Source organism: Lissotriton vulgaris, chromosome 5 (genome assembly GCF_964263255.1).
Source record: "Lissotriton vulgaris chromosome 5, aLisVul1.2, whole genome shotgun sequence".
Classification (NCBI taxonomy): domain Eukaryota; kingdom Metazoa; phylum Chordata; class Amphibia; order Caudata; family Salamandridae; genus Lissotriton; species Lissotriton vulgaris.
Window position 1 is genome coordinate 244,271,098 of NC_141693.1, and position 21,515 is coordinate 244,292,612.

General features: G+C 51.7%; 1 protein-coding gene across 1 annotated transcript in view; it reads left to right on the forward strand.

Moving 5' to 3' along the window:
• LOC147710591 (CDK5 regulatory subunit-associated protein 2-like) overlaps positions 1-21,515 on the forward strand; it is an 883,251-nt gene that overhangs the window by 523,440 nt on the left and 338,296 nt on the right. The gene's annotated exons all lie outside the window — the stretch shown is intronic.

Sequence of the window (21,515 nt, forward strand, 5' to 3'; positions counted from 1 at the left end):
GTATTCGCGGGCCAGTCGAAATCTCGACTACTCCTGCATTTTACATGCGCAGACTAGTCAGTCACCCTCTGCCTATGCGCTGCCTGCCTGGCTGTCACTCTCTGCCGCAGCCCCGCCCCCATGCCACGGCCCACTTCCTTATGGATGCCCGATCCTGTCGGGCTTCTCCCGGGGCCTTAGTGCGCTCGGTTACGATTCTTTTTTAAAATTTTAAATAAAAGAAATACTTATTTATTCAACTGTTGGCAGTGGTGTCAGCGGTCGTCCAGGCTAGTGGGGCAACACCCCAACACCCCCAATGGACGCACCACCACTGTGCTGGTCGCCCCTCTCTCGCTAACGTTCTTTTACCCGTCTCAGCTGCTCTCGGACTGTCTCCAGTGGTCTCTTTCTGCTTCTGGTCTCCCCTCTCTCTTAGATGCCCTTTGCCTGTCCCGGTTGCTCTCCGACTGTCTCTAGTGGCCACTCTGCCGCTGTTCACCCGCTGTCTCTGCCGCCCTTGTCTGTCTCTCCTGCTAGCTGTCTCCAGTGACCTATGTCTGCCTCTGCTAGCTCCTCTGTCTTTGCCACCGTCTGCCTGTCTCAGCTTCTCTCTGCCCGTCTCCAGTGGCCTCTTTCTCTGCCTCTGCTCACCCCTCTCGTCCACCCCGGACCCTCTGCCCCAGCTGTAGTTCCAGGTCCGCACAGGAGGCTGGTTACTGAGTCCGTTCTTGTTTTTTTTTTTAGAAGAAGTGTGGAGAAGTGTGGCTCATTGGTTAGAGGAGGCAGACTTGGAAGCAGAGGTCAGCCCGGGACGAGGGTTCAATTCCCGGCTCTGCGGGGTCTTGAGTCCTAAAAAATGTCCACGGACTCGACAATTCTCGCTCCGGTGCCTACTCGATTCACGGGTTCACACTCTGCGACTCTGGGCAATAGCTTGCTTAATCTCCACAACGGCCCCTCGCGGTGGGATGCCTGGCTTTCACCTTGTGGATACCCTGCCGGGGTTATCTCACAGGGGAATACCAGGACGGGTTCCCTAAGCAGGCGCTTAGATACCGGGTCGGTGATTTGCGCTATATAAATACATGTACATTTACATTTACAGATAACTTCGATTGTGACCTGAGCAGATGTGGACAAATACCACTGCCACGACGTTCTCACCCTCATATTCATGAGTGAATCACATGCTTTGGTGTTCCTCCGTTCACATTTATTTCTGATCTTTCTGGTTCTTGCAAGTAATTAGTGGGTTTTCACGCTTGTTTATTTTCTGCCTGCACTTCAACTTTCCATCCTGTCAACAAGCAGTACTTTCTTTCTGTTCCAGTCTATTTACATTTTTTCCATGTTTGTCGCAAAGCTTTCAGTTTCTCCTGCATGTGTATAGCGCACTTTGTGGCTGTCTCCATAACTGCTCTTTAAACAAATGCTTTTTTTGTGAAATCACCCCATGCCGTGCTTGCACTTCAATGGCATCCGTGACCCTCCCTTTAGTCGCAGCTCATCGGATTCACTTTGTCAGCACTGCTTGCACAGCTGAGCACCTCCCTTAAACACATTGGCCTCCCCCCGCAGCATTCCTCTCCTCCACCCCTCCCTTTCAGTGTGCTTGGAGTGGGGTCTTGCATTTGCGAAAGTTTGAGCCATTGGCATTATAAATGACAATGCTATTTATTTATTTATATATTGTGTTTCAAAACAGATAAATAAATAGGCCTTGTCATTTACAATGCCAATAGCTTAAGTGTAAGCAAATGCTTGTTTTATTTCATTGCACTTAGATCCAGAACTGTTAAACCTGCTTTGGATATTTTGATGGCAACAATATAATATTTGAGTGTATAATTGTAATTCAAGTTATTTTGTGGCTGAGTTGTGCTTTTGTCCGGAATTACTGAACTGGCATGTGTAACTGGGTGGCTGCTTCCATAATCATGGATAGCCCTGGTTACCAAGAGTATAAACACAACAGAGACATAAGTATAGTATAGTTTGGACTTGCTGTGGTACATATCATGCACAGACTGCGTGCACACAGTTGCAATTTGGCCTTAGTGGTCAACATGAGGCTCGGTAGCATGATTTTAAAAATAGCAGGAATTCGGGTCCCTTAGTTCAATATGTTGCGGTTAATACCGATGGAAAATAGACAATGTGCTTTCTTTACTGTGTAGTGCTTTCGTTGAAGGCACCTCCTTTCTGGAGTGTATCTATTACGGAGTTGGAGGTAGGCCACACACATTGATTGGGCTATTATGCACTAACGAGTGCCCAACAGGCCTTTCTGTACTCCCTTGGGTACTTGAGATAGATGGCACAATTTGCGACGTGATGAAGCCTCAAAATCTTAGAAAAGGTTTGAAATGTCACTGAGGCTTTATTACTTAGTATTTAACTCACAAAGAATTAGCATGGATCCATGATTGTGTATACATTTGGGTATCACTTTTGTTCCACACTTGCACTTTTGAGCACTGCGCCGTCTTCACTCACAAGACCGTTTTTAACATGTCAAGGAGAATATAATTTTGTAAAACATGACCAGTGAAATTGTTTTTTGCTTTTATGTCATGAGTATTTACAGGTCTACATATGTGGTACTGACCGGGTGTAAAATGGACCCACAGAACCTTCTGTGTTAGTTTTAACCCTAAACCATCTAGTTTGCAGATTGTAAGCGCTGTAAATAGCCATTACTGCTATTACCAGCTGTTGGACCCGTACCTTTAGGCAGGTTCACCCCTAGACTTTTTGCTTTTTCCTAGCCTGTTTATGGAACCTGGTGTTGGTGATTTTAGGCCTCTGCGCACTTTTTCACTGTGGTACAGTGTAAAGTGCTTGAGCTCTCTGTGAATGAGTGGTGAGTGACCTGCCCTCCCATAGGAATGAATGGGGAATATGTATGCCCATGGTAGTTCCTGATGTGTGGGGAGTGCAGGGTCGAGTTTGGTGTGTACGAACGCGTGAGACTGAATGCTGCAAAATGGTATATGCGGCATGATTGTGTCTAGTCTAGAAGCGCCACTTTTAGAAGTTGGCATATTTGTGTAGTGAGTCTGCTGGCACGTGATTGGCTGGTGAGCCTGGCCCAGGAGTGCCTGGGCCTGCTGGTGGATGGACTGTCTGGTTTGAGTAGGACAGGGTCTGCAGGGCCCCGGAGGAGGGGGTCTGAGTCAGCCGTAGTTGAAAGGCCCCATCTGCTGTCAGGGATGGGAGGAAAGAGCGTCTGGTGGTGCCGGGCCGTGCCTGCCTGCCCACCATGCTGGCTCTCCCTCCTGACGGCCCACTGTCACCTCTGACCTGAGGCTGACAGGAGAGGGAAAACAGATACACCCAGGGCTCAGGGCCCGCTAGCACAAAGACTTCAAATGACTTCAAAGCCTTTTCTGTGTATAAGAAGGGGGTGTTTCCCCTTCCAAAAGGTTCTTGTTCTTGCTCTTGTGGCTGACTTGAATTTACCAGGGGTGGGCGCTGCCCAGCCCCCGGATGCCTGGATTCCTGGATTCCTGGACTCCTGGGGGACCCCTCTGCCCTGCCTGGGCTGAAGGGGGGGACTTGGCTTTGCCCCTGGGAAGCTCTGGGACCGTTGCAGCATGGAGAAGCTGCATTTTCCTGTGAAGAGCGCTGGAGTGGTATTTCTAGCGCCTGGAGGCGCTGTGCTTCCCCCTGAGAGCCTGGGAGCGCTCTGCCTGCTGTTCTAGCGCTGGGAGCGCTGTGGATTGTGCTCTAGCGCTAAAGGGCGCTTTATTTTGGTTCTAGCTCTGTATGTGGATTCTGAGCGCTGATAGCGCTTGATTTCTACTTTTGGGCGCGTGGTTTTGCCCTTTAGCGCATGGAGCGCTTTAAATCTCCTTCGGCGCCGGGGAGCGCTCTAGCTGTGCTCAAAGCGCTTTGGCGCGCTTTGTTTCCCCCCAGCGCTGAGAGCGCTGTTTAATTGTTGGTCGCAAGAGAAATCAGCCCCCGCCTGCCTGCCTAAGGAGAAGGGCCGCTGCGCTGCCCGCAGCGACCCGGAAGCGGCTGGCCGGCCGGCCAATCCCAGCGCGGCCGGCCGGAAGTCCCTCCCCGCAGCCTGTGAGGCAGGGAGAAGAGGAAGAAGGCGCCCGAGAGATGGTGGCCGGTGCCGAGAGGAGAGAGAGCGGAGGGGGGCGCGGGGCACATTGTTGGTGCCCATCCCCCGCCGCCGGTGAAGCCCTGGGTGAGGAAGCGAGCGGCTGCCTCACAGCGAGAAGGTGAGAGCCAGGGGGCTCGAGGCGCATTGTCGTCGCCTGCCTCAGGGAGACAGAGGAGCCGCCTCGTGAGTCCGGTGAGTAGGGCTTTGCCTGGGCGGTTCCCTTCGTCAGAGCGGCACCGTATGGCAGCGGGCCGCTCCAACGGTGTGTAGAGCCTGGGAAGGCTCTAGGGGCCAGTGTTTGTGTTGAGCCCTGCAAGGCTTCAACGAGGGGGCAGAAGAGAAGGGAGGGGCGCCGGGACACATGGTCGGTGCCCGCCCCTCCCCAGTAGCGCGAGCTCGCGCTTCTTGTAGTATGAAGCCATGAGGGCTTCAAGGGCGGCCCCGGTTGGCAGTGGGTCGCCCCAACGTGTGTGAGCCCCAAGAGGCTCTAGGGGGCCATTTCTTGATTTACGAGCCCGGCGAGGCTCGAGGGCCCTTTTGTTGTTGCTGGTCAGGGCGGCCCTGATTGGCAGCGGGTCGCCCCAACGTTAGAGAGCCTGTTTGGCTCAGAGGGGCCATATTGTGTTTAAGAGCCTGTTCTAGTGAGAGGGGGTGTCGGGGCACATTGCCGGTGCCCGCCCCCGCCTGCCTGCGAGGGATGTATTCAGAGCCTGTGTGGCTCCACCGTCTGGGGCTTGTGCGATATGCCCAGAGCCTGTGTGGCTCCAGCAGTGGCGCAGTTTGCGCCTAAGGGCCAGTGAGGGCCCTGGCGCAGTTTTGTTCCCCAGCTGCCCAGCACTTTGTGGGCAGCTGCCACGTTTAGGCTTTTTGTACTTTGAGACTGGCGCTGCATGGCAGCGCACCCTGACATTGAGACTCAGGGCGTCTGAGCCCCAACAAGGCCAGTTGGCCTAGGGACTGCCACAGGTAGTGGCTTATGTGAGTCTTTGCGCAATTATATGGTTATTGCACCTCTGAATGTGTTCTCTTGCATCATATGTTATTACTGCACCCCTGTATGTTTTTAGACATCATGTGATTCTTGCGCTAATGTATGGCTCTGGCACCTCTGAATGTTTTTATGCATTATGTGTCTTTTCATGCGCTGCACCTCTGAATGTTTTAGGCATCATGTGTCTTCTTGCGCTGCACCCCTGAATGTATTTTATTGCATCATGTGCTCTGTTCTTAAACACCGCTGAATGTGCAGGTTTATGCGTCATGTGTTTCCCGTTATTACTCCTCTGAATGTATATTTATGCATCATGGGAAATGTGTTCTTTCCTAGACCCCTAAATGCTGTGTGATACTTAGGTGGTTGTTCTTTTTAGTACAGGTGGTCCTAGTAAGGTCCTGGTTCCCTGCGTGACATGCTCCTAAGGTGTTTAGGGTTGCGTAGTGTGTACTCACCTGTTCCCAGTAGTTACTGGATGTGATTTATAACTGTTACTTTGTGCTACAGTGATTTTATATTCTTTTATTCTAATTTCTGACAGTATTTCATTTCTACTAAGTGCTGATTATGACAGTGGCCCATGTGGCCCTGTCTTGTGAATAATCCAATGGGAATATTGCCCGTGCCAGTTGGCACCATGTATATATGTGATTTTATCTGATGTGTTTTTACAATACAAAAGTTATTTTTATATTAACCTTGTGTGGAGTCTCTTTTGTGGTGTGCCTAGTATGTTGTTGCTGTTGTGCGCTGGCGCAAATGCTTTACACATTGCCTCCGAGTTTAGCCTAGACTGCTCGTGCCAAGCTACCTAGAGGGTGAGCAGGGGTTATCTTGGCTTGTGACTTCCTTGCCCTGACTAGAATGGTGGTTTCTGCCTGGCTTTGGCATCAGCCTTAGCCTACCAGAAATAGCCAGTTCTAACACCAGCTTTTAATCATACTTGAAATACCAACCTCGAAAGGATGGAAGACACAGCCCGGCAGGAAAACAAACTACTGGCTGCACATCATGACAGAGGTGCAAAACAATCTTTTAAGTGACAGAGCTAAATTGGCAACAATTGCTAATCTGCAGCTCTCTTCCTCCCAGCCTGCTGTTCTAACTCCCTGCCCTCTTCTCCTGTGCTGATCTGCTGTTCCATTTTCACCCGCTTCCTTCCTAAACTCCCTGTTCTCTTCTCCTGTGCTAATTTGCTGTTCTCTTCTACCCCGCTTCCTTTCTTAACTCCCTGTTCTCTTCACCTGTGTTGATCTACTGCTCTCTTCCACCCCACCTCCTTATTTAACTCCCTGTTCTTTTCTCCTGTGCTGATCTGCTGTTCTCTTCCACTCGCATCCTTCTTTAACTCCCTGTTCTCTTCTCCTGTGCTAATCTGCTGCTCTCTTCCACCGCCGCCTCCTTTAACTCCCTGGTCTCTTCTCCTGTGCTGATCTGGTGCTCTCATCCACCCCACCTCCTTCTTTAACTCCCTGGTCTCTTCTCTTCTGCTGAACTGCTGTTCCATTTCCACCCGCCTCCTTCTTTAACTCCCTGTTCTCTTCTCCTGTGCTGATCTGCTGCTCTCTTCCACCCCACCTCCTACTTTAACTCCATGTTCTCTTCACCTGTGCAGATCTGCTATTCTCTTCCACCCGCCTCCTTCTTTAACTCTGTTCTTTTCTCAATCAATCAAGGCATTTATAGAGCGCACTACTCCCCCGGAGGGTCCCAAGGCGCTTGGGGGGGAGGGGGGGGGGGTACCGCTACTGCTCGAACAGCCAGGTCTTGAGCTTCTTCCTGAAGGAGAGGTGGTCTTGGGTCAGGCGAAGGTCGGGAGGGAGGGTGTTCCAGGTTTGGCGGCCAGGTAGGAGAAGGACCTTCCTCCTGTTCTCGCTCTTCGGATGCGGGGGACGGCGGCGAGGGCGTGGTTGGTCGATCGGAGGTGACGTTTGGGAGCGTAGAAGTTGAGGCGGTTGTTGAGGTAGCTCGGGCCTTGGTTGTGTAGGGCTTTGTGTGCGTGGGTGAGGAGGCGGAAGGTGATTCTCTTGTTGACGGGGAGCCAGTGCAGGTCTCTCAGATGTCCGGAGATGAGTCTGGCTGAGGCGCTCTGGATCCGCTGGAGTCTCTTCTGGAGCTTGGCGATGGTTCCGGCGTAGAGGGCGTTGCCGTAGTCCAGTCGGCTGGTGACGAGGGCCTGGGTGACCGTTTTCCTGGTCTCGGTGGGGATCCATCGGAAGATCTTGCGTAGCATGCGCAGGATGTTGAAACAGGACGCGGAGACGGCGTTGACTTGTCTGGTCATGGAGAGGGAGAAGTCCAGGATGAAGCCCAGGTTGCGTATGAGGACTGTGCTGATCTGCTGTTCCCTTCCACCACCTCCTTTTCTAACTCCCTGTTCTCTTCTCCCATGCTGATCTGCCGTTCTCTTCCACCCAGCCTCCTTCTCTAATTCCCTGTTCTCTTCTCCCATGCAGATCTGCCATTCTCTTCCACCCCGCCTCCTTCTTTAACTCTGTTCTTTTCTCCTGTGCTGATCTGCTGTTCCCTTCCACCACCTCCTTCTCTAACTCCCTGTTCTCTTCTCCCATGCAGATCTGCTGTTCTCTTCCTCCCGCCTCATTCTTTAACTCCCTGTTCTCTTCTCCTGTGATGATCTTTCTGCTATCTTCAGTCCGCCTCCTTCTCTAACTCTCTGTTCTCTTCTCCTGTGCTGATCTGCTGTTCTCTTTCTCCCCACCTCCCCACCTCCTTCTCTAACTCCCTGTTCTCTTCTCCTGTGCTGATCTGCTGTTCTGTAGTAGGGGATCTCTGTTATAGTCATAATCTAGTGAATAGTCCCGCCCATGTGCGTGGACCCCGGCAATCAAAAATAATCTCTTAAGTTGTCAAAATAATGCAGAAACTGCAAAGACACTTAAGAGAGAATTTAAAGACAAATAATGCAGCCTATATCCACAGGCTACACTGTCCAGTACTTCAACTAGAAATTCCACCAAAAAAAAACACACACAAAACAGCCTGCAGTTTCTACCATAGAGAAACTTGCCTCCCCCAGTGAAAGACTCTGGAATGATAGAGAGGAAGGTAGGGACAGACAAGCCCCATAGGCTGCCATTATGTGGCTTAAATAGGATACTGTGCCTTTAAGAGAGCTTTCCAGAACTTCTCCCAGTATCCCAGAATGCATAGCAGGTCCCTCTACTTTCAGTTCTTTTTTCCGGCTCCTGCTTACAGGACCCTGGCATTGAGCTCTCCCTTTTTCAAGGGTTTATTGGAATTGTTTTTGCACTTTTGAATTCTAAAAGTGTTGCAGTTTACTTCTTGGTGTTCTCTTCTCCTTTTTTTTGTGCTGTTTTAGGCGTTTTAGGGCTCTAAAATGCCTGGCCTTTTTGTTAAGTGCCCAGCATGTGAGAGGAAGAAGGCCAAGAGTGACCCCCATGATGTCTGTATCGTGTGCCTTCCAGAAGATCATGTCCCTGAGGATTGTGTCATCTGCCAGCAGCTCTCTGCTCGGACTCTGAGGGACAGATTGAAGATCAGGCTGGCTGGCCTGGAGGATAGGCGTCTGCGGGCTGCAGGTGGGTCTGCTGAGGCCCCTGGGGGGCTCCCCGGGGGCAGGAAGTCCAGCAAACGGTCCCATTCTCCGTCGACGTCGATTGCATCGACGACGACGTCGAGAGGGATGACGGCGGTGTGCTCCCCTTCTCCCCGGGGCTCCGGGTCGAAACGGCGTGACGACTCGACGTCGAAGGAGAAGCCGCCGTCGAAGCCACCGTCGACGTCATCGTCTTCGTCGACGTCGAGATCTTCCTACCGACGCCGAAGGCAAAGTGACGTGCATCGACGCTCGCCGTCGAAGCGGCACCGACGCTCGCCGTCGAGGCGACACCGTCGATCGCCGTCGACGTCGAGAGCATCAAGACGACGGCGACGTTCGTCGTCGAAGACGGAACGCTCGACGTCGAGAAGGCGACGTGCGACGTCGCGGAAGAGGAGGTCGACGTCGAGGAGTCGACGGTCGACGCCGAGGAGAAGAGGGTCGACGCCGAGGAGACGGCGATCGACGCCGGAGTCCAGGAAGCGTCGTTCGACGCCGGAGAAGCGTCGCTCTGCGTCCAGCAGACAGCGGTCAGCGTCTAGGAGTCGGTCAGCCTCTCCAAAACGGCGCAAGAGGGATTCTAGTCCCAGAAGTCACGCTGCTTCCAGTGGAGGACGCAAGAGGAAGCGTTCGCCTGCTGATGGGGCTGGCTCTCCGCACCCTTCGCCTAAGTGTACACGCCATCTCGGCCCAGGACTCCGACTCCTCCTCCTGTTCCTAAGGAGGACCCTCCACCCAAACCGCCACTGCCTTCAGGAGACCCTCCTCCGCCTCCGGTCCCTCCACATGGGCCCACCCCGCAGCCGAAGGTTCCTCCTCCGAGGTCCACTTCCCTGCCGTCACTGCCTGTTCCTCCTAAGGGGACCCCGAAACAGAAACCCCGTGAGGAACCGAGGAAGACCCCTCCACGAAAGCCGAAGGAGCGGCCACGGGCAGGCAGGTCTCGCTCTCGCTCTGGGAGGAAGGAGAGATCGCGACGCAGATCTTCCACGAGGTCGAGACACTGCCGTAGGAGGCGCGAGTCTCGCTCACAAACGAGGTCCTCTGGGACCAGGGACTATTCTCCAACCCTATCGGGGTCACCGGACACGAGAGTGTCCCCGATAGATGACCTGGTGGCGTTCCATGACGTCCTTTTACGGGGCGCGGCGAAGCTGGGCATATCCCTGACGGTGCCCACTCCGAAAACGTCAGTCATTTTTGAGACTTTACATCAGAAACACCTGTCTCGTCCTCTCCTGCCTCTGGTGCCGGGCCTGGAAGAACCGGCTATGGCCCTGTTCCTCACCCCTGCGGTGACGAAGGCGGCCCCATCAAGATTACTGAAGAAGTACCGGGCCCCCGATTCGGATCCGGCCTTTTTAAGAACGGAACCTCCTCCTGACTCTGTCATTGTGACGGCGGCCCGCAAGCAGCATGCCACCACTCCGTCCTCCACGGTTCCCCCGGATAAGGAGTCAAGGTGGATGGATTCGGCGGGGAGGAAAGTCTGTGGCACTTCCGCTACCTCCATGAAAGCGGCGAGTGCCACGGCACTGTTGGGCCGTTACGACCGCGCCCTCTGCGACTCCCTCGAGCGCTTTGCAGCGGGAAGACTTCGTGGAAGTACTCAGTGAGGGGATGCTGGTGGCCAACCAGATTATCAGCGCGGCAGCGGACTCTTCCCTGTTGGCTGCTCACGGATTCTGCCACGGAGTCAACCAACGGCGCCACGCTGGGCTCCGGCTTACGTCCCTGAAGCCGGACGCTCAGCAGAGGGTAGCCAATCTGCCGTTCTCCGGTGAGACCCTCTTCGGGAAGCATGCGGACGACGAGATGGCCCGCATGAAGGCGGAGGCCGAGACGCTGACGGCTGTGGGCCTGGAGAAGCCTAAAGAGACCAAGAAGCAGTACCGCCCTTTCCAACGGCGGTTCGGCGGACAAGGCCGAGGTCGGGGACAGGCTTCGGGGCAATCGCAACAGCAACACCAGTTCCGTAAGCCGTTCCAGAAACGCCAGAAGGGCAGGGGAGGCCAGCAGTCGGCCCCGGCGCCCAAGGGCCAGGCTGGGTCTAGGCCCTAGGAACCTACTTCCCCCGGATCTGTTACCCACTCCGGGAGGGGGAAGCATTCAATTTTTTCTGGCAGAGTGGAGAAAAATTACTCAGGACAAGTGGGTGCTGAATATTGTTTGCAATGGATACAGTCTTCGGTTCACCAGCCCTCCTCCAGCTATTCCACCGGTCAGCTCGCAGTTTCAGCTGCGCGAGCTTCAGGCGGAAGCGGATATCCTGTTGAGGAAAAGGGCGATAGAAGACGTACCTCTGTCTCAGAGAGGAAGAGGTCTGTACTCTGCGGTTCCAAGTCGGCACCAATCACTATCAATACACAGTACTCCCATTCGGACTGAAGTCTGCGCCGAGAACGTTCTCGAAGTGCATGGCGGTGGTAGCAGCGCACCTGAGGAAGAACAAGGTGTTCGTCTACCCGTACTTGGACGATTGGTTGATCAAGGCATCCTCCTTCTCGGAAGCGCGAGCACACTTCCAGAAGACGTGCGTTCTCTTGAACAAGTTGGGGCTGCACATCAACATGGCCAAGTCTGTCCCGTGCATACAGTACTTGGGAGCCTCCATCAATACGCTGTCAGCAAGCGTGTCTCCTTCGGAAGAGCGACGATTATCACTCCTTCGGAAGGCTCAGGCTCTTATGACGACTCCATCTACAACAGTGAGGACGGTGTCTTCTCTACTGGGATCGATGGCCTCTTGTATCTTCCTGACGCCACACGCACGGCTGCACATGAGACCGCTGCAGGAGTGCTTGGCGGACCAGTGGGATCAGAGGAAAGGATCTTGGGACGACAAGATTCGCCTGTCGCTGCATGCTCTTCAGTCTCTGAAGTGGTGGTGTTCGGCGGAGAATCTCCTCAGAGGGGTTCCCTTTCACAAGGACATTCCCACGCAGACTGTCGTGACGGATGCGTCTCTTCTGGGATGGGGAGCGCACTCCGGGACTCTACAGATTCAAGGCACGTGGTCACCGATGGAGGCCACGTATCACATCAATTTCCTGGAACTCAGGGCTGTTCACTTGGCGCTGAAGGCCTTTCTTCCGTCCTTCCAGACCAATTCTCTGCTTGTACAGACGGACAATACCATCACGATGTATTACCTCAACAAGCAGGGGGGCTCGAGATCGCGCACTCTGTCACAGGAGGCGCAGACGATCTGGCACTGGCTCCTAGCCAGAGGACTGACGATAACGGCCACCCATCTACCAGGTGTGCAGAATGTTCAGGCAGACGCACTGAGCAGACTGGTTCAGGAAAACCACGAATGGGTCATAAACGACGAAGTACTAGGAGAAGTCTTCGCAAGGTGGGGAACTCCAGACGTAGATTTGTTCGCCACCGCCGAAAACAGCAAGTGCAGAGACTTCGCCTCCAGGTACTTCCAACAAGGGACGCTGGGGAATGCGTTATGGATCAACTGGACGAACAGCTTTCTGTACGCCTTTCCTCCCATTCCCCTGATTCCGGCGGTGCTCATCAAGCTGGCCCGGTCCAGAGCTCGGATGATACTCATCGCCCCGGAGTGGCCCAGGCAGTGGTGGTTCACGGACCTTCTTCACCGGTCTCTCCTTCCTCACATTCGGTTGCCGTGCAGGCCGGACCTTCTCACGAAGTTCGGGGGACGGATGTTACACCCCAACCTCTCGTCTTTGAGTTTGGCGGCATGGCTCCTGAGATAGTGCAATATGGCCATCTGAATCTGCCCGATGATTGCATGGACATACTGAAGGAGTCTAAGAGACCTTCCACTCGGACTTCCTATGCTTACAAGTGGAAGAGATTTTGTATCTGGTGCCTGTCTAAGAACCATGATCCTACGACCTGCAAGGAGGATGTCATCCTTCCTTACCTTTTACATTTGGCGCAGTCTGGTCTTAATGTCCATTCCATTAAGGTACATCTTGCTGCATTGACTGCCTACAGGAAATGCCCTTCACAGACTTCCTTTTTCCAGATCCCTGTGATCAAAGATTTTCTGGAAGGTTTGAAGAAAGTATTCCCTCCTGTCAGGCTTCCCTCGCCTTCATGGGAATTGAATGTGGTGCTGTCCAGATTGATGAAGGAGCCTTTTGAACCTATTCATAAGGCTTCGTTGCAGCACCTGTCCTGGAAGGCGGCGTTCCTCGTGGCCATTACATCGGCCCGCAGGGTGAGTGAAATTCAGGCGTTGTGTTGTAATGAACCTTATACTGTATTTCATGCTGCTAAGGTTGTTATGCGTACTCACCCTAAATTTCTTCCCAAGGTTATTTCTGATTTTCATGTCAACCAGACTATAACTTTGCCTACGTTTTTTCAGAACCCTTCATCCCCAGCGGAGAGATCTCTCCATTCCCTGGATGTTAGGAGGGTGTTGAAATTTTATCTGGATAAAACCAAGGATATTCGTAGGTCTGACCAGTTGTTCATCAATTATGGGTCGGTCAGGACGGGTCTTGCGACCTCAAAGCAGTCCATCTTCAGGTGGATTGTGTCCTGCATACAATTGTGTTACCAAAAGGCTAATAAGACCTTAGGAGGTAAGCCTAAGGCTCATTCTACCAGGGGCAAAGCTGCCACGACGGCTCTGCTCCGTAACGTGCCGATTGCTGAAATCTGCAAGGCAGCCACTTGGAAGTCGGTTCATACCTTTGCTAAGCATTACTGCCTGGACACTGACGCCAGGGCAGACGCTCAGGTTGGGCAGGCTTCGCTGCGGAATTTGTTCGCACAGTAGTGGTGTTATGTATTTATTCTCCACCGCCGCTTGGTGTGGGGATGGGCTTGCCATTCTATTCACTAGATTATGACTATACACAGAGATCCCCTACTACAGAAGGAGTAGTTTCTGTCCTGTAACTCCAGTTCTGTAGTAGGGGTATCTCTGTTATAGTCATAAGCGCCCGCCCTCCTCCCCGGTGGAGATTTTTCATCATGTAAAGAATGCGACAGGTCTGGCGTGCTTCGCCTCCAAAAAGAACTGAAAGTATAGGGACCTGCTATGCATTCTGGGATACTGGGAGAAGTTCTGGAAAGTTCTCTTAAAGGCACAGTATCCTATTTAAGCCACATAATGGCAGCCTATGGGGCTTGTCTGTCCCTACCTTCCTCTCTATCATTCCAGAGTCTTTGACTGGGGGAGGCAAGTTTCTCTATGGTAGAAACTGCAGGCTGTTTTGTGTGTGGTTTTTTTAGGTGGAATTTCTAGTTGAAGTACTGGACAGTGTAGCCTGTGGATATAGGCTGCATTATTTGTCTTTAAATTCTCTCTTAAGTGTCTTTGCAGTTTCTGCATTATTTTGACAACTTAAGAGATTATTTTTGATTGCCGGGGTCCACGCACATGGGCGGGACTATTCACTAGATTATGACTATAACAGAGATACCCCTACTACAGAACTGGAGTTACAGGACAGAAACTACTCCTTCTCTTTCACCCCGCCTCCTTCTCTAACTCCCTGTTCTCTTCTCCTGTGCTGGTCTGCTGTTCTCTTTCACCCGCCTCCTTCTCTAACTCCCTTTTCTCTTCTCCTGTGCTGATCTGCTGTTCTCTTCCACCCACCTCCTTCTTTAACTCCCTGTTCTCTTCTCCTGTGCTGATCTGCTGCTCTCTTCCACCCCACCTCCTTCTTTAACTCCCTGTTCTCTTCTCCTGTGCTGATCTGCTGCTCTCTTCCACCCCACCTCCTTCTTTAACTCCCTGTTCTCTTCACATGTGCTGATCTGCTGTTCCCTTCCACCCCTTCCCCTTCTCCAACTCCCTTTTCTCTTCTCCCGTGCTGATCTGCTGTTCCCTTCCACCGCCTCCTTCTATCACTGCCTTTTTTTTAGGTCTCGCCTGTCGATGCGCATGCGCATCGAGCAAGCGAGAGTATTGCGACTTATCCACTCTTTATCTACACTGCAAGGAATCGTGGCGATTCCTTGCAGTGCCCGTGACTTTTAAGGTCAATGCGCATGCGCATTGAGCTTATGCGCATGCGCATTGACCTTAAAAGCGCGTGCGCGTGCACGTCCGTCTTTGTTTACCCGCTCCGCCCCCTCCCGCCGTGTCGCATTTCTCCTCCCCCTCCCCTCTCTTCCTTCCGCTGTGGTCGCATCCCCTGTGCTCTTCCGAGTGGTAGTCCAGTGGAACACAGGCCGGCCACCCCGTCTTCCACCATCTATGTCTGTTGTGGGCTCATCAATGTGCCTGCGCCATGTCCGCCAGGAGGCGTCCAATTATGTGCTACTACTTCTCCTGCACACCATCTTGTGGTGGCTCTAGGGTCCCAAGCCTCGCCCCCTTCGCCCTCTGTTTTTCCCCCCTGATTGTGCTCGTCCAACCCTTCCACCTTCTTTTGGCCCCTCAGTGTCTCACTGAACAGGACAGTCTTACCCTGTCTCGTGCTCACCCGGTTCTGTCCTCCGAGATTGTACTGGTCAGCTTCTGTTGTGGGGGAGGGAGGCGCTTATAGCTCCCAGGGCCGGCCTGTCTCAGTGAGGGCAGCGGCTCCTTACTCCATTCACCCCGTGGTGTCTGCTTTAGATGTCCAAGGGTAAGGCTGCAGAGGGAGAACGCCCCAGTCCTGTCACAACCTCGCTGTTTCCGTCTACGGGACTGCTACACTCCTCACTGGTTCAGGCCTCACGCCATTTGTACATACTTCCCCGTTCGCTGGGTCAGATCGCCTTTTCCTTTTTTTCCTCTGCTCGTTGCTGGTTGTATCTGCCAGCGTCCCTCCCTTCACTGCCAGCCTGTTTGGGCCTCCGCACGCACTGTCCGGGCTTTGATCCGCGGGTTCTTGGTGGTTTCTGCGGCTGCCTGCAGTGTCTCTACTTTTTCAGGAATCCAGGGGGTCTGACTCGGGTTTCTGGGCCCCCGCGGTTCACTTCCACACTGTCACAGGGTCAGGCCCCCGCACGTCTCTCTGTCTTTCCAGTATTCGAGAAGCTCTGCTCCAGGCCCGTTTCTCTGCAAGAGCCTCGATTGTCTCTTCCGCTGCTTTCACCATGCAGACCCCCCTCTGTGATCGCCTACATCATCCTGCTGTTCACCTTTCAGGCCGTAACCGCATTTGCGGTGCCTCCGATCTCGGCCTTTCGGTAGCTTCCTCTCAGGCAGCGGCACCCTGCTGTCCTGCCACTGTCCGGCCACACTCACTGTCCTAGGGCATGATGGCAAATAGCTATGGGTATTTTCGATGTTTAACAAGGAGGTGTGTCTGGAGTAAATAACTTCATATTTTTGGATGACGGAATCTGCATTTTACATATATGTTTCCCAAGCATATTTAAGTGTCAGAATCCGTGGCATCCCAATTTAGAGGTAGCGACCTTTGGATGTTGGTTAAGAACTGCATGTATCCAGCTATCTGGCCTTGAATTTAGGATGAGAGCACATTTACATTTTTCCAAGGACAATGAACCACATCTTTGCTAGCAAATCATATGCTTTGGTGCTATACTCCCAGTTGTTAGTAGCAGGATGAAAATGGCAGGGCTTACGTCAAAGATAAAAAAACACAAGAAGGTAGTGGTGGTAATAAATGTTGCACCTCACACTCACAGGCCTGCCTGCCTGCACCTACCCCTTCATGTGCGCGCGCACACCAGACGCAAACCCTCTGCCCTTTTCTCCTTACCTGCCCCTACCGGCATGCACATGCTGCTTGTTTCATTTGACACTTACTGCTCTTAAAAACACATACATGCACGTCTCCTTTCGGCCCTGTGCTGTCTACATGCTCCCTCAGACTCCTACAAGCCTCCTGTCCTGTTCGGGAGCACTCACACATACAGCTCCTCCCCCCTCCTCCTTCTACTCTCCTCCCCTGCCTGCCTGCCGTGTCGCACCTCTCCCCTCTCCGCCCCCTCCCCTGCCCGCCACCTCCCCTGCCCGCCGTGTTACGGTGAAAGGCTTGTTTTTTGTTTGTATAATTTAACCCGCTCCGCCCCCTCCCCTTCCCTCCGTGTCGCATTTCTCCTCCCCCCTCCCCTCTCTTCCGTCCGTCCGTCTTGTTGCTACTGCCATCTGAGGCCACTCGGGCTTTAATAACATGATAACTTATATAACTGCCTAATGCCCTCTGGATAGGGAGCTGTCTGTTCAGATATGTGGATGCTGATGGCGTGCTAACAAACTGAGGAGGGAGGGTAGATGGGGCAGAGCAGCTGCTTCCTTTGTGGACAGTGTTATGCATTTATGACAAGGTCTCGTGGCGGTGTCACCTCGCATCCCAAAATACCTACCCCCTCACCCTCAACCCCTCACCCTCACTCACCCTCACCCTCACTCACCCTCAACCCCTCACCCACCCTCAACCCCTCACCCTCAATCCCTCACCCTCACTCACCCTCACTCACCCTCACTCACCCTCACCCTCACTCACCCTCACCCACACTCACCCTCACCCACACTCAACCTCACCCACACTCACCCTCACCCTCACTCACCCTCAACCCCTCACTCACCCTCACTCACCCTCAACCCCTCACCTACCCTCACCCTCACTCACCCTCAACCCCTCATCCTCACCCTCACTCACCCTCACCCTCACTCACCCTCAACACCTCACCCTCACTCACCCTCAACCCCTCACCCTCACTCACCCTCAACCCCTCACCCTCAACCCCTCACTCACCCTCACTCTCACTCATCCTCACTCACCCTCAACCCCTCACCCTCACTCACCCTCAACCCCTCACCCTCACTCACCCTCACCCTCACCTTCACTCACCCTCAACCCCTCACCCTCACTCACCCTCAACGCCTCACCCTCAATCACCCTCAACCCCTCACCCACCTTCACTCACCCTCACCCTCACTCACCCTCACCCTCACCCACCCTCAACCCCTCATCCTCACTCACCCTCAACCCCTCACCCTCACTCACCCTCAACCCCTCACCCTCACTCACCCCCACTCACCCTCAACCCCTCACCCTCAACCCCTCACCCTCACTCACCCTCACCCTCACTCACCCGCAACCCCTCACCCACCCTCAACCCCTCACCCTCAACCCCTCACCCTCAACCCCTCACCCTCAATCCCTCACCCACACTCACCCACACTCACCCACACTCACCCACACTCACCCACACTCACCCACACTCACCCACACTCACCCTCACTCACCCTCACTCTCACTCACCTTCAACCCCTCACCCTCACTCACCCCCACTCACCCTCACTCACCTTCACCCTCACTCACCTTCAACCCCTCACCCTCACTCACCCCCACTCACCCTCAACCCCTCAACCCCTCACCCTCCCTCACCCTCATTCACCCTCATTCACCCTCAACCCCTCACCCTCACTCACCCTCAACCCCTCACCCTCACTCACCCTCAACCCCTCACCCTCAATCCCTCACCCACACTCACCCACACTCACACACACTCACCCACACTCACACACACTCACCCACACTCACCCTCACTCACACTCACACTCACCCACCCTCACTCACCCTCACCCTCACTCACCCTCACCCTCATGCTAAAGATTTACAAAAAAACCCATTAACAATTCTAAAAGCACTAACTCTAATGCTGCGAGACCTATTGCATTTCTAATGCTTGTCTTCTCTTGTGCTGATCTGTTGTTCTCTTCCACCCACCTCTTTCTCTAACTCCCTGTTCTCTTCTGCTGTGCTGATCTGCTGCTCTCTTCCACATACATCCTTCTCTAACCAAACACACACATACATACAACCACACACACACATACAACCACACAATCATACACACAACCACACACACAACCACACACAACCCCACACACACCACACACACCACACACACACCCACAACAACACACACCCACAACCACACACATCCACAACCACACACATCCACAACCACACACATCCACAACCACACACATCCACAACCACACACATCCACAACCACACACAACCACACACACCCACACAACCACACCCACAACCACACACATCCACAACCACACACATCCACAACCACACACATCCACAACCACACACATCCACAACCACACACACCCACAACCACACACACCCACACAACCACGCACACAACCACACACACACACAACCACACACACACACAACCAAACACACACACACCACACACACACACACCACACACACACAACCACACACACAACCAGACACACACAACCACACACCCAACCACACACCCAACCACACACCCAACCACACACCCAACCACACACAACCACACAACGAACCACACACAACCACACACACAACCACACATACAACCACACACACAACCACACCCACACACACAACCACACCCACACACACAACCACACACACAACCACACACACAACCACACACACAACCACACACACAACCACACACACACACAACCACAACACACACGACCACAACACACACGACCACAACACACACGACCACAAACACAACCACAAACACAACACACACAACCACAACACACACAACCACACATACAACTCCACACACAACCATACACACACAACCACACACCCAACCACACACAACTACACATCTATCTATCTATCGCCTTCACTCTTATCTGTCGCCCTCACTCTATCTATTTCCCTCACACTATCTATCGCCCTCACTGTCTGTCTGTCTATCTATCTATCTATCTATCTATCTATCTATCTATCTATCTATCTATCTATCCCTCTATCTATCTATCGCCCTCAATCTATCTATCGCCCTCACTCTCTCTCTATCTCTCTATCTCTCTATCTATCTATCTATCTCACTCTATCTATCGCTCGCCCTCTATCTATCGCCCTCTCTCTATCTATTTATCTATCTAGCTATCTATCGCCCTCACTCTATCTATCTATCTATCTATCTATCTATCTATCTATCTATCTATCTAGCTAGCTATCTATCACCCTCTAGCTATCTATCTATCACCCTCACTCTATCTATCTATCGTCATCACTCTATCGCCCTCACTCTATTTATCTATCTATCGCCCTCACTCTATCGCGCTCCCTCTATCTATCTATTGCCCTTACTCTATCTATTGCACCACCACAGCATCACTCAGGTGCACCACAGCATCACTCAGGGGCACCACAACATCACTCAGGGGCACCACAACATCACTATGAGCTACTACGGAACACTGAATGCCACAGCATCACTTGTCGCCACCACAACATTACTCGTCGCCACAACATCACTCGTCGCCACCACAACATCACTCGTCGCCACCACAACATCACTCGTCGCCACCACATTATCACTCAGCGCCACCACAGCATCAATCTGTGCAACCATTCAACAACAAATTGTTCAAATTTGTTCTCTCAAAGTTTCAAGCTTTATTACAAATGTCACAAAAAGATGTTAATATTTCACTTCTGTTCTTAGAATTTCGTCACAATAAAATACACTGAACATAATCTTCACAAAAGTTGTTTACAAAAGTTGAAGCTATTGCCATTATAAATTACAATAACTTTTATTTCAGTAGTAATTATTTAAAAAAATTAAAAGCCATTGTCATTTGTAATATCAATACATCTAAGTCACGTAAATACAAAACATGTTGCATTACAAATGCTATAGGTGTCACATTTGCAAAAAAAGTATTGGCATTGTAAATGACAAAGCTATTAATTTCGCTATTTTCAAAACCAACACATATATAAAAAATGTGTCATTTACAATAGCTCAAACTTTCCTAATGCGAGACCTATTGCATTGCAAATGCTTGTTTCTTTGGCAAGTTTGTATTATCCACTCCTGCAAGGTGTTTCTCACAACTCTACTCTACATGGAATTTGGGCCTTCTTTCAAATGCTCTAATAAGAACACCCCACACCTCGCTTCATCCATAATTCTGTCATATTGGGTCCATTAAAAGATGGCCCTAGTAATGGTATTTGTGTTGAGTCTAAAGATCTGAGATTTTCAAACCTTGTGAGCCAAGATCCCTATAAGGGCTTCCTCAAGGTGGTGCCCTAGTCCTTTGTGCCAAAAATTCTGTAACTTTTTCATTTCAATCTGGAAAGTGCTATTCTTTTAGTTCTTTCAGTTCTTTTAGATTCCCTTTCCTGATACTGAGTCTGATGTGATGCAAACAGATTTGTTCTGAATGCCATAAATGTGCTCTCAACAAATTGCAGCCTAGCGTTGATCAGCAAGGCCTCTTGGATATCTCAGATTCGTAGACTATCTTGTATTTGTTTGGGCTAGTTAGATTGTTTTATGTATTTTGGGCTTTGCACATCAATGATTTCTGCCATACAGATATCCATGGTCTAGGTGCTATGAAATAGAAGTTTTGATGACTTTCCAGAAACAGATCTAGGTTGCGTAGGACATTCTCCTAAGTCCTGCCATGTGAACCACTACACTGGACTTTGACTCCAGAGCAGCTGGACTTTTATCTCAAGCCATGATACTTGGCATTTAGGATGCTTGGGAAGTTTTTCATGAATATGAATGATGTAGATTAATAAGTCTGATTTAACACAAGAAACCTACATAGTAGCAATGGCTCTCTTACTCTAAAGCCAATGCATTAAATAATTTCCTTGTTTCCATGTTTCAGTATCTCTGTGTATATGTTGTTTAAGTAGCTTTAGATAATGAACCAAGGCAGAGTCACTCAAGCACGTATTGTGACCATTAAGTGGGCAGTCAATGTGCTGTGGTATCTTTCGTTGTGAACACACACATTTGTACCAGTCCATCCTCAGAGTATCAATGAAGTCAGCTGAAGGACTAAAAGTACCAGAATTTTCTTCAGGAAGTTGCTTTGTTTGATTAGTGTGAATGTCAGAATATGTGCATCAAAGCTAAAACGTTTCTGT